Genomic DNA, 15,009 nt, shown 5'->3' with positions numbered 1-15,009 from the left:
GACTCTCATCATACAATATCTCGAATAAGGTGTTTATTTAAAAAACAGCTGTAGATGACGTGGCAAGAATTTTCGACACGTGGCAGAGATACTGCTCGCCTATCGACCAGAAATATTTCTACATGCGAAGAAAAATTTTATATACGACTAGACTGGTCGTATACTCCGTTCATTTATGGAAAAAATTTGTACAGATGTAATGATATTCGAGAATATCTCTTCATTATGACCTAAAGATCCGTTTATTGAGGGAAGATATTATTATTCGATTCATGTAATCCTTCTTGAGCCTATAAATACACAAGAAATAGCTCAAGGAAGGGGATCTTTTCTCTTTTTCCGAATTATATTACTATCATCCCTCGTTTGTATGGTTTTCTTCTTCTAAGTTCTGTGAAACTCAGGAACCCTAGTTCTTTGATCACACCTTTGGAGCTCAATACTAATAATAGTATCAAGTGGACGTAGGTTATTACCAATCACTGGGGCCGAACCACTATAATTTTCTATGTTCTTTATTTTCCATTATATTGTTTTCTCCAGCTTTATATTTTTCTTTGTCGTTTTCTTGACTCTGTGTCATTGACCAAAACGAGGGTCAACATTCTGGTGCTTTCATTGAGAGTTGAACCCAAGAAGATCTAATGGCAAAAACTACCAAGAAGACTGGACAGGCTGTCGCTGCACCATCCCAGCCTCCTCCCCCAAATGTGGCTATAGACAAACCTCATTTGGAGTTTGAGGAGGAGGAGTTGGATTCTGAGACCCTGAAGACAACGCTGGGGGTGTTGCAAGATGAGTTGGCCAATCTGAGGGCCAATCAGGAGAATGTTGTCGAGATAATTGCGTCGCAACAAAGGGAGATAAAGCGCCAGTGCCAGGAGCTGAGCGAGCGGCAGGCGGAGATGGACCGTCGGCAGAGGGATGCCATGGCAGCACTTGAAGCAGTCATCCAGCTGGTTAGGAATCAGGCTGTGCCAGCCTCCCTGCCTAATCAACCTCTAAGCGGGCCACCTCAAAGGGGTCCCAATCCTAGCCCTCCGCTCCAGCTAATAAGCCCTCAGAGGCCGGAGCAGCCACCTATGCCTCAGGATGATATCCCACCTAGGGATCCTGAGACGTAACCTCCGTCTCAAGCTGGTCGAGGCAATCCCCCATGCCTGAGGCAGAATAAGGCCAGGCAACAGCCCCGCAGCCCTAGACGCCCAGGGGTGAAGAGTCGAATCCACCGAGCAGGGGGCAGCGTCCTTCTGCCAACAGAAGGAACTCAGAGACAGGCTCTGCGGTTAGGGACCCCCCACGGCATGACAATGCACGGGGACCCACCGACCAATGCAGGCCTCCCCCTAACGCTCGAGAAATGCTAGCCCAAGGAGGCAATAGAGGAAATAGTCGGTCGCATCATAGCCAGTCACGGTTCAGAGATGGGCACGACTACAATGAGGCCGACTCAGGCAGAGGAAATGCTGGTCAAAGGAACGAAGAAAGAGGTGGAGGCAGAAGCCCCCCACCTAAAGAAGACCGACAAGCAGAACATAACATTGGGGGCAGCCCAGACAAAATAACGTCTTTAGCTGGCTCAGAGCCAGCAAGTAGCGGCGAAGAGATGATGACTTGAGGGATGTACTCAACGACCGCCGAGAAAGGCACGATGAGTACATCCCCCCGGCACGAGAGGCCCCAGCAATTCCGGAAGTCGTTCAGGCTCAAATCAATGCCCTGAACCAGGCTGTGTAGTAGCTGGTCGGGGGGCGGACATCGCACATCGAGTACGATCGGAGGAGAGGCACCTCTTTCGTACAAAGGATTGTTGTGGCAGAAACCCCCAGCAAGTTCAAGATGCCGACTCTACCAAATTTCAACGGGTATGGAGACCCGGTATCTCAAGTTAACAAGATTGAGATACAGATGGACATTCAGAATGTCCCTAAAGATGCTCGCTGCAAGATCTTCCCAGTGACACTTTTTGATGCCACCCAAGAGTGGTTCTTTAAGTTCCCTCCTGGAAGTATAGTATCCTGGGAGATGTTCGTGAAGGAGTTTTACGGACAGTTCTACGCGGGTCATGTACACCCCACCGAGGCGAACCAACTGGTCGAGATACGCCAAAAAGAGGGGGAGCCCTTGAAGGAATATGTTCAGTGCTTCATGCGAGCCGCAGCAGGAGCCAAGACTGTGGCCGATGAAGGCAAGATGATGGCCCTAACCGCTGGGGTTAGACACCATTCTCCCCTTTGGAGTATCCTCAGAAAGCATGGGGTTAAAAGTACCCAGGAGTTTTAGATCGAGCTGATCGGTACATCAAGCTCGAGGACGCGATTGCCAATGAAGGGAAATCGCCAGCAAAAGACAAGGGGCCCAAGGAAGAACCCGCCAAAGCCGCCAACGAGTCTAAGCCCAATGGCAATGGCAAAGGCAACGGGAATGGCAATGGTAAGAAAGGTGGAAAGCGAGCAAGCAACGAACCCTCGACCTCCGAGAGTAAGCGCCCCAAAGGTAATCGGTATGAACCAAAATTCACCAATTACACTGCCCTTGATGAAAGCCGAGCCGAGGTTTACCAGGCAACCAGCTCAAGCGTGCCCTACAAACGACCTGCACCAATAAGGAAAGATATCTCTAAGAGAGATTCAACAAAGTTCTTATAACATCCCTAAGGTAGGGTACGTCTGCCACATACTCGTAATTCTAGGGTTTACGAGTATGTAAGGCACTTGACCAAAAGAATTAAATAAAATGATACGAAGAAATACACAAAAATTTAATACTTTTATATAAACTTATTAGAAGAAATTATTACACGTATGAATACTTTAAATTTAAGGCAGCCATATGAAAACTCTAAACCATTATTGCATTGCTACTGAGTCCGTGCTCCACAAGTTGCTCAACAGCTAAAGCCACACCTGGAAAAATGTTGGAAAATAACATAATGAGCTAACGCTCAGTAAGCAAATCTCATGCATACACATACACATGAATGTTGTGAGTTTGTAGTGCACATATACTAATATGCTGACTTATATACTTATGCATTTCATTTATTGCTCATGCACTTTCAAACTTTACTTTTATGCTCTTTCTTTTAGTTTCACATTTTGATGGGCCCAATATCACTTGTGCACACTGTTTGATTTGACCAATGCCTACAGGGCTTGTTACACATATCATATAGAATCCCATGGGTTCTCCTCCGGCTAGCCATCATCTCAGCTAGGCTCATCATAACACTCATTTCATCGTCGCCATAGCTGCCATACTTATTACACATATGGAGGAGAAAGACGGGAACATGGCAAGCATGTCTGAATGGTCAACTCTGACCTAGCCCATACTAGTGGGCAGCCACTATTAGTCTTATAGACCTCCGTCTTCTTTGCTGAACTTACTTAATTGCTTCATCAAAACAGTGGCACCCTTTTTAAACACATTATTATCACTTTGCTTAAGTCTTGTGTCATTAAAATGTTAAATTTTACATAAGACTTTTCAAGGCATTTCATAACTTTTCTCATATTCATATGCATGGTCTTATATCACATAACTGTACATGCCATGCATACATGCTAAAGCTGAAATGCCAATGTTCATGTTCATGATTCATGTTGATGGTAATCAATCAAGGCATTGTATCACATCTCATATAACTCAAAACATCTTTAGTCATAATACATGAAGCTTTGGGATGCTGGCATTGTTATACCTTAACGTAGAGCTATGGCTCAGGTCTAAGGTTTCCAGCCTAAAAACTTAAATGCTTCATATATCATAACATATAACAAATCATGAACATAAAGTAATCCACATATCCATCAACATAAGAACACATACTTGCACATAATTCATATCATTCTTAACCAAGTAAGACATCTTTCACATATCACGGAATTCATCAATTACATATCACACAACACCCTTATGGTGTTCATATAACCATTCTTTATATACTTATCATATGCATCATCATCATATCATACTTAACTCATCAGATGTACACAATCAATGTAGTCATGCATCTTACACTTAAGCACAAAAGGTGAGATTTACTTACCTTAGGTCCTTAGCTTATTTTAAAATTGCTCAGCAAGAGTCAATCAATCAAATCCATACAAATCCTATTCAAGGCACATCATTTATTAAATTCTATCAAAATCGTAAATATACACTATTGATAGTGTATATTAACAATACCATAAACTATATGAATGATAACAATAATTATTATCAACGTAATACAAATAACTCTTCATATAAAACCATGCTTTAAACCTTGCTCATAAGATAATGTACTCTTATGATAATAATAACAAGAATAATAATTATCGTCTATAAATAAACTTACTTCAATATTAATAACAAAAATACTTCAATAACAATACATATATGAATGTATATATTCAAATAGTCATTTTATAAAAGAAATCATATTTTTAACATAAAGTTGTAATAATCGATATAATGATAATAATATAAATATAAATATTTATATTATTATTAATTAGTCATAATATCAATTCCAGTGATATAATAAATATACTTTATCCAAAATTTACTGGTCTTACAAATATCAATAACTGTAAGAAACTAATACTGATATTATTTTGATATTCAAATATTAACAAAATATTAATATATAAGAATAATTGTTAAATAATAGGTTTACTATAAATCACATTTTTCATATATATATATATATGAAACTATATTCTTGATTTACTTAACAAAATAATAACAATAATAATTAAAATTACTTAATCATAGAAATTTCCATATTAATATAAAATCAATTAAATATGTATTTTTATACTTTATTTAATATCTAATATTTTCTAGAAAATTGGACAGCACAACGGCTATAAAGTGGACAATCCCAAAATCAAAACCTGTATAAAAAATACATATAATCCCAGACAGCCAGTAAACTACAGAAAATATTCCATACATCAATAATATATAATTATATACTATAAATACACATAATAACAATTACTCTAATCAATCACAATTAAATCACAATATAGGTCAAAGAAATTATACCACAATGATCGGGTTCCACAATAAGTCAAACGGTGATTTTCTTAAACTCAAAACGTACTTCGGAACCTCGAACACTAAGTTTCGACCGTCGGTCTACGGTGGATCGCGATGGCTCGTGGTGGGCCCACCACCCAACTATGGTAGATGTAGGAACAAGTTATTGGGTTTTGAAGCCCACAACACGAGGAGCACGATGGTGGTGACGGATCGGCAAACGAATGCCCGAGGTGGCCGAATCGCAACTTTGAAGTCGCGGGGTGGCTGAACTTAAATCGAGTGGTTGAGGCGTTTAATCGACGAGTGAGCTCTAGATTCCCGCGTGGGACGATAGTTCGGAGGCCTCTGAATCCAACGGTCCGGCGCGTGGCTAAAAGTGGTGGCCGGAAAGTACTCCTGCGTCATCGGCAACAGTAGCACACAGAGAGAGAGAAAGAGAGAGAGAGAGAGAGTTTCTGAGGAGAGAGAGAGAGAGGGGCTCGGGTAAAAAGAAAGGCTGAAGCCTTTTCTTTTCTTTTCTTTTCTTTTTTTTTTTAAATTACACTTGGACCCAAAATACTAAAATTCTTTTCAAATAAGCCCTTTAGCAAAACTTTCATAATTTTATAAAAATCCCCAATTAAAATTATATGACATTTGGGTCCAATACTTGACTACTCAAGTTTCTCTCTCTTTAATCTCATTAAAACATAAAATGATATTTTAAACACTATTTTTCCATTACTATTTCTTAAATTTGTAAACTTGTACATTTTATGTATTAAAACTCTGATTTATAATAAAAAATGTATAATGAAAATGTTGGATATTACAGTTCTGTCATTACCATAACGACTACGGGCACGACACCAATGAGTGTAACCAGCTGAAGGACGAAATTGAGTTCCTGATAAGACATGGACATTTAAGAAGATATGTACGAGCCGCAGGAGGTTCTCAGTGAGAGGCTCAAGGTGGCAACGAGTCAGCGCCTGCACGCCAACGCTCACCACCTTTACAGCCAGCTCCTGTGGCAGGTACCCTACTCACCATCTGCGGAGGCCCACATCTTGCAGGAGATAGTGGGAAAGCGAGGGAACGATACGCTCAAACTCTACGCCACGACCAGGACATCGAGATGATGAGTGTCGAGGATCGTGCACCAAAAAAGGCTCGAATAGAGGAGGAACTAATCACCTTCTCTGACGACGACGCCCAGCATGTGCGATTCCCACACTCCGATCCGCTGGTCGTGGATGTACAAATCGCGAATATGATGGTGAAAAGGGTGTTGGTCGATACAGGAAGTTCGGTCAACATCCTATATAAGTCCTCGCTGGAAAGGATGAAATTATCCGTAAAGGACCTAGAGCCATGCAACCAAACCATTTATGGTTATTTCGAAGAAGGGCTTGCCCCAGTAGGGTCAATTAGACTCCCAGTCACAGCAGGCACTGCACCTGCTAACTGGACATTACTCACTACTTTTATAGTAGTTGATTGTCCTTCAACGTACAATGCTGTGATAGGGAGACCAATTCTGGTCGACCTTCGAGCTGTCACTTCTATATGGCAACTCGCCATGAAATTCCCAACGGACACAGGGGTAGGGTGCATGTTGGGAAACCAAAGGGAAGCGAGGGAGTGCTACAACGCCTCGATCACCAAGGCAAAGAAGGGTGTATCGAGAGATTCCACCGGGAAGGAGTTGCAAATGGCAACTGATTTCAAGCCCACTCAGGTGATAATCTCACCAAATAGGGCGTTGGCCAAAGTGAGGATAGAGACTTAGATCCTCGCTTTGGGGATTTTGAAGAAGAAATGGGACCCATCGAGGACCTTGAAGAGGTCCAACTCGATGAGGAAAATCCGAATAGAGTTGTGAAAGTGGATAGAAACTTAGAGACAACAACAAAACAAGCACTGGTGGAGTTCTTAAGGAGGAACCAGGATGTCTTTGCCTGGTCGCATAAAGACATGGTCGGGATAGATCCTGCAATCATCAGTCATGTCCTGAACATTGACAATAGCTTTCCACCTGTGCAACAAAAAAGAAGGCTGCTTGACAAAGATAGATCAAAGGCCTTGAAAGAGGAAGTCGAGAAGCTAAAGGAGAATGGGTTCATCAGGGTTGCATTTTATCCATCGTGGGTCTCTAATCCCGTACTCGTGCCCAAGCCGAATGGAAAGTGGCGTACGTGCGTGGATTTTACAGACCTAAATAAAGCCTGCCCCAAAGACTGTTTCCCACTCCCGAGGATTGACCAGCTGTTCGATGCCACTGCAGGACATGAGATCCTCTCATTCATGGATGCATACTCTGGGCATAATCAAATTATCATGCATCCCCCTAATAAGGATCACACTAGCTTTCGAACCGATACAGGGCTCTACTATTACAAGGTCATGTCCTTTGGTTTGAAAAATGCTGGTGCGACTTACCAGAGGCTCATCAACCACATGTTTAAGGAGCTGATCGATACAAACATGGAGGTTTACGTCGACGACATGTTAGTTAAGTCAAAGAAAGAAGAACGACATGTAAGGGATTTGCAGGAATGCTTCAACGTCCTGAATAAATATAGGATGAAGCTAAATCCCCTTAAATGCTCCTTCGGAGTAGGATCAGGAAAGCTCTTGGGATTTATAGTTAACTCGAGAGGAATTGAAGCTAATCCCGAGAAAATTAAAGCCCTAATCGAGATGAAGTCGCCAGTGAAGATTAAGGATGTCCAAAGCCTGACCGGGAGGATTGCTGCTCTAAGTAGATTTATTTCAAAATCAACAGACAAGTGCGTTCCATTTTTCAATCTACTCAGAGGCAATAAGAAATTTGAATGGACAGATGAGTACGAACAGGCCTTTCAAGCACTAAAAACGCATATGGCGCAGCCACCCATCCTGTCAAAGTCAGTCAATAAAGAGACTTTGTTCATCTACCTGGCAATCACGGATTACGCTGCTAGTGCTGTTCTTGTAAGAGAAGAAGAAGGTGTGCAGAAGGCTGTCTATTAAGTAAGCAAAAGGCTGATCGGAGCAGAATTGAGGTATCCCCCCATCGAAAGGTTAGCCTACTGCTTAGTTTTGGCCTCTAGAAAGCTGCAGCCTTACTTCCAAGCTCATCCAATTACGGTATTGACCGACTAGCCTCTTCGGCAAGTCTTGCAAAAGCCAGAGGCTGCCGAAAGATTACTAAAGTGGGCAGTCAAACTCGGGCAGTTTGACATATCTTACCTGCCGCGAGCAGCGATAATAGGACAAGCCTTAGCTGACTTCATTGCCGAATTCACAGAGCCCGCAGGTGGCGAGCAGATTGAGGAGCCCAGCGAGCCTGAATGTCAAATCCAAGCACCCTCGTGGAAATTGTTCACAGACGGTTCATCTAACAAATCCCACGCAGGAGTAGGAGTGATATTGATAACGCCAGAAGGGCATCGATTTCACTGTGCAATTAGATTTGACTTCACTGCTTCTAACAATGAGGCTGAATATGAAGCATTACTCGATGGACTGCGATTAGCCAAGGATATGAACATAAAAGTGCTTGACGTCTATAGTGATTCTCAGCTGGTGGTGAACCAAGTCTTGGGAGAGTATTAGGCGCAAGGTTTGAAGATGGTCGCCTATCTGAACAAAGCAAAGGATCTGTTAGCCCAGTTTGACAGATACAATCTCCAGCAAGTACCTCGCAATCAGAATTCCAACGCGGACGCTTTGGCGAAGTTGGCAAGTGCAAAAGATGCTGATACTCTGAACATAGTGCCAGTCGAGTGACTATCAGAACCAAGCATCCAAGCAGCAGAAACTACTCTGGTCATCCAGATGGCGGATACATGGATGGCACCATATGTAAAATATTTGTCAAGTGGCGTGCTACCAGCAGACAGAAACAAAGCTAGGACCCTTCAGTGGCAAGCTGCTAGGTATATCCTGGTCGATAGAATCCTGTACCGAAGGGGATACTCACTATCACTTCTCAGATGTGTTACAAAGGAGAAAGCCAAAGGGTTAATGAAAGAGGTGCACGAAGGTTTTTGTGGGGACCACGCTGAGGGGCAAAGCCTGTCAAAAAAGATCCTAAGGTAGGGATATTTCTGGCCAACCATGAATGAAGATTTAATAGAGTTCGTGCGAAGATGTGACATGTAACGACCCAAAATCACTAATAAGGTTTAAGGGCCTTGATTGGTGTGCCAGGAGGGCATGTCGGGATTTATGTGTGATTTTATTAGTTAAATGCATGGTTATGATTTAAAGCATGTTATTTGACTATTTATTTACCTGAGATGCGTGACTATGTGTATTAGTATGCATGTAGGCCCTGATTGTGTTTGAAGGGCATAATTGTAATTTTGGCCATGATTGGGCACAGCTGTATTGATATGTGATTAATGTATTCTGTGAATTGTACCACGTGAGTGTGGTGTTATTATTGTGATACACGTGCCGAGACGGTCCGAGAGAGAGAGCCAATTTAACTTAAGAGTCACAACGGGAAGTTGTACCCAGCTCGGGAGGAGCCTAGGGGTACCTTGGGAATTTTATGGTTAAGTTGAGATTTAGCGGGTAATGGTTATTAGAGATTTAGTAACCTGGGTAACCGTTAGTTACTGCTGAGAGTAACAAGTTCTAGGTAGAAAATGGTAGAAATGAAATAGAAGTAAAAGGACTTATGTGCCCTTGAGGTTTAGTTAGGAAAGGATAGGCAAGGAGGGGTAAAATGATCATTTGGCTGGGAAATTTATATATGGCAGCTGGGTATTAAGGGGTACACGGTTTGGGGCTTGGTCACTTGAGGCTTTGATAGAAATTGAAGAGAAGAAAGAGAAGGAGAAAGAAGAGATGGGCAAGCAAAAAAAAGAAAAGAAGAAGAAGGGTAGAAGGGCTGAAGTGGGAGCTTAGGAGAAGTTCAAGGAAGCTTGTTGGGTGGATTCTCCACTTAAGGTATGGATTTTATACACACTTAAGTTTGGGTTCTGTGTTGATTTGAGGAATTTAATGCTTGAGTTAAGCTTTTCAAGGTTTTGTTTTGGATTACTGAAATTTAAGATCAAAGGTGTGGATCTTGGGTGTGTTGATGTTTTGATCTTGATTCTAGTGTCTATAGGTTGTTAGATTGTTCATATGAAGTTTGGAATTGAGTTTTGGGGTTGAGATATGTGTTTGGGATGGTTTAAGGTGAGGTTTAGAGAGTAAAATGGTGGTTTTTTTCTGGGTTCGAAGGGTCGGGCCGCAGCATGGCTCTTGGTGAGCCGCGGCCCTTCGAAGAAGTTACATGCTGAGGAAGAAGGGCAGGCCGCGGCATGGCCCAAGTAATACCGCGGCCCTTACCTGTTTTGGAGCCTTTGGGGGTTCTGTTTGGGGGCCATGCCGCGGCATGGGTGGCCTATGCCGCGGCGCTTAAGGGATTTTGGGATTTTGAGATTTTTGGCTTGGGAATTTAACCTAGGGTGCTCGGGGTTGAGTCTTTTACCATATTTGGTGAAGTTCAACGTTCCGAGTACTAGAGCTTGGCTTGGAAGCTCATTTAAGGTTGTTAATGGTGTCTTTCTTCATGGTTGTGACTAGGTGTTAAGCTAGGGCTCGAGGATCGGATCGCGCTCAAGGTGTATCGCCCGTAACTATCTCATTTGAAAGCTAAAGGTAAGAAAACTATAACACCCGTAGGATAGAGCATGGGCCCATAGTGTGATTGCGGGGCACGGCCCTATATTTCATGTTGCATGATGAGATGATTGCAGGGCACGGCCCTATATTGCATTACATGTTAGGGTGCAGATTTAAATGAATTGATATTTGTTTGAATGTTATTTAGAGATATACTATATGTGTGATTATAGTGAAATGAACGGCTATGGCTGAGGGCGGCAAGGCCGAGAACGGCAGCGGGGCCGGAAGTAACACTTAGCACATGGGATGCTATAGTCAGGGCAGGGCCCGGTGGATACATGTGTTATCCTTACGGTGTGAACCGATACCCCAGGCTTCGGTAAGGGTTCTGGGGCGGCATGGCCGTGTTTGCTTAGTCTAATGGTTGACTTGTTTATCTGTGGATTATCTGATATGATAGACTGTATAAATTGCATATGTTATGTTCTGCATGAGTTTTCTTGCTGGGCTTCGGCTCACGGGTGCTTTGTGTTGCAGGTAAGGGCAATGCCTGAGTCAACCAACCATGAGTACGGAGAGCGTGAAGCGACGCGTACATGTTTGGCCTGCCCGACTGCTTTGGTTGGGGGTTTGTTTGAAAATGGCTGTAATAATCTATGATTTTTAGAACTGATCAACTGTAAACTTATTTCAAGATGTAAATAGTTTTCAAGCCTCATTTTGGGATCCCAAATGTTAAATACTGGAAGTTTTATTGAAACAACGCATTTTTCTAAGATTACAGCCTTAACTTTTAATTAGTCACACTTTTGTTTCAAAACCTCGGTTAGCGAGTTCTTTGCACACTGTTTTGTCTTAAAAACTCACTTAGTAACGGCTCTAAGGTAGTAGGGCGTTACATGACAAGTGTCAGATATTTTCTAAAATCCCACGAGCAGCTCCCAATGAGTTAAAGCAGATGAAAATTCCATGGCCCTTCGCAGTTTGGGGAATAGATCTAATCGGATCTTTGCCTACAGGAAAAGGTGGTGTAAAGTATGCAGTGGTTGTCGTCGACTACTTCACCAAATGGGCCGAAGTTGAGCCACTCGCGACCATAACGACCAAGAAAGTGCTTGACTTCGTAGTCAAAAACATCATATGTCGCTATGGATTACCAAAGAAGATAGTCTCAGATAACGGCACCCAGTTTGACAGTTGTACGCCCTGGTTTTCCCACGGGCTGATTAGCAGGCCGAGCTACGGACTAATCACGATTAGCCCATTAACATCCCCAAGACCGGAGCTCCCGTTTCGAGGTCGTACCTTATTAGCTCGAGCAATCCCTGAGGACTCGCCAAGGTTGCCCAGGACTGGGTGAAGGAATCTGAAGGCCGAAGGTTGGGTCAAGGGAGCAGCTCATGGCACGAGCTATGTATGGAGCTCTGACCCTCTGTAAAGTCAACACACGCAAGATAAACGTGCATATATCTGACATCACATGTCCGATATCTCCCTGACTTCTCGTACACGCAGCAAGAACGTGCCTGTTCAGATATCCACGGCTAGGTTGGGCCGTGCGGCCCAATATCTCCTTACCTATCGATTTGACCATACTTATGTGTCAGGTTTAGGAATTAATCATGAATGTCACAGAGTTGATATGACAAATAATAAGGTCACGGGATGACCTCCTTACCAACTTCCAGGTGCCTTCTCCTATAGATATGGAGAACCTGGGAGTTGATAAGAGTTGGAAAAAATAGCCTCCGAATAGATATATGCTTTGTAACAAAATACCCAGAGTATATCAATAATATTGACTAGTGGAGTAGAAGGATTTTAACCTTCGAACCACTTAAAAATGTGTCTTGAGTCACCTAGTTCATTCTATAAGATTCTATATCTGCGACGGTTCTAGATTCAGCACTAACCCCTTTCTCTTCTTCTCTTAATTACCTGTTGGCGAAGAACCGCGTCAACAGTTTGGTGCTTTCATTAAGAGCAAGTTCGATTTGTGCTGCTGCAAACATCCAACTATGGTGACCACTCGGTCCAGGCATGGCAACGAAACAGAACAGCATGATGGGCAGGAGGCTCATCATATTGCCATCCCTGACGAACAAATTCCTGAAGTCCAACAGAGGCCAGGAAAGTAGATGGTGGGCCAGGACGATACAGGTAGTTCGGCGCCCCGGGCACCTAATCCGAACCCGTGTTATTATACTGCGGTGGAGATGGAGAATGCTCAACTGAGGAGCCAGTTAGCAGCAGCCGGTCAGCAAATCCAGGATATTCTGGCCCGACTACCCCCTCTCACAACCAACGTTAACGTTGGAGAGAGGCAAGGTGACGCTCCAATGTCTCGCCGGGGTAATCGGTCCAGGCATAGCCGTTCGGATAGACTTTCGGCAGCCAACTCCACCCCTTCATCACACCATCGAGAGGCCAACTTCAGGGAAATGCCTGGGACCGGACAACAGCAATACAGCCGTTCGGTTAGGACGTCGACTCCTAGCTCTCAACCATCCTCGAGGACGCCCAGAAGAGCTCGAGGAAGTTCCCGGAGGAGATCCGGAGAAGACCCACGACGTCAGCCCGTCCCCGAAGAACGTCCTGCGCCTCGTCCAGATCGCCCGGCGCGGGACCAGCAAGTTGGCAGGGCCGAAAGGCCCCCACCAAATTTGATCCGTCCAGACGAAACCAGGATCGCTTCTCCAGTCAGGCGTCCTCCATCTCCGATCAGATATCCGTCTCATCCTCGGCCCGTCCGAGACATCCCAGCTTACGGAAGTAGTAGGAGAAACCCATCATCAGCGGGACCTTCCCGGCGTAGCAGGGCGCCCGAAGAAAGCTCAGGTCCTCACCACCAAAGGCGGACTCCAAGCCTATCCGGCAGGAGTCATTGGACTGGCAGTCGCCGGAGTGATCTCTCTGGAGGAGACCTACGCCAGCGGCTAAGTTCGGAACAAAGCCACCAGACCGCCCAGGGAGACGACCTTCGAGATCACCTCAACTCTCACAGAGAGGACCGAGCTAGAGATGGTAGCCAGGCTCGGTCGGGGGGGGGGGGGGTCCGATCTGAGGTACATAACGGAGGGAATGCCCCAAATAACCTATCTCAAGATAGGAGGGGCAATAACCCACCTAATGTGTACAATGGGTCCGGAGCTGTTGAGCAGCCCCGGAATGACCCAGGATCTCAGGACCAAACCCTCGAGTGCCTAACTCAGATGGAGGAACTGATGAGGAAGCTCCTATCAGAAAAAGAAAAAGACGAATATGATTCGGGAGACGAGATGGAACTCTTCGCCCCCAACATAGCAGCGACGGCATACCCATCTGGTTTTCGTATGCCTCACTTGTCAAAGTTCAACGGGGACGGAGATCCGTCGGACCATTTGGGGATGTTCAACACCCTAATGATGGCCCATAACATTGGCCCGGACCTGCGTTGCTTGATCTTCCCTTCCACACTGACCGGACCTGCCAGGCAGTGGTTCAAGCAGAGTAAATGTGACAGTCAAAATCCCGTGATCCATAAGGGGAAAGACCGGGTAAGCTATGCAATCCCACACCGCCTGGGGAAGGTCAAGTGTAATGATTCTAAGACTGTGTAGGTATGGGACTACACAGTTGAAGAGGGCTTAAATGGATTGATGGGTACTACCTATATCAGGAAGGTGCATCTTCTTTTCGGTAGCCCATCACTTGAGAACTCCATGGTTAAGCGTGCTTGGCTTGGAGTAATCTAGGGATGGGTGACCTCCTGGGAAGTTTTCCCAGGAATTGTGCGAGTGAGGACAAAGCACGCTGGAAAGACTTGTCTTGGTTTGTAGGGCTAGTCGTCATTCCAGAAAGCAGCCATAGTGATGTGGGGCGTCACAGTAAAAGACAGTCAATCAGCTCCTGGAAGACCATCTCAGCTGACTTCAAAAGGGCGTTCCGTGCCTCTCAGGCCGCCCGTGTTCAGGCTGACTCCTTAGCCAACGTAAGGCAGCAGACGCTGAAAGCCTACTTGAGCAGATTCGCAAATGTCGCTGCTCGAGCCAGGGACGCAGATGATAGCTCCAAGCTCATGGCCATGAGAACCGGAATCCTGGTCGGGGGAGACCTGTGGAAAGACATTCAGAGGAAGGGAGTCAGCTCGGTTAACGAATTCCTTAACAGAGCCCAAGAGTGGATAAATTTGGAAGAAGCCGAAGCTTCAGCCGTGGGGACCAGCCAGGTTCCCAAGAAGCCAGCTGGAACGGGGACGGAGATCGTGATGGCAACCCCCGACGTTGCGCAGAACAACCAGCCCGGTGGTGGCAAAAGAAAGGGGAATGGTGAAAACGGTCAGCACGGTCAAAAGAAGAATAAGTCCATGGATAAGTTCAAACCCGTGTTCACAAAATATACCGAGCT

Source organism: Humulus lupulus, chromosome X (assembly GCF_963169125.1).
Source record: "Humulus lupulus chromosome X, drHumLupu1.1, whole genome shotgun sequence".
Classification (NCBI taxonomy): Eukaryota; Viridiplantae; Streptophyta; class Magnoliopsida; order Rosales; family Cannabaceae; genus Humulus; species Humulus lupulus.
This window is presented reverse-complemented; position numbering follows the sequence as displayed.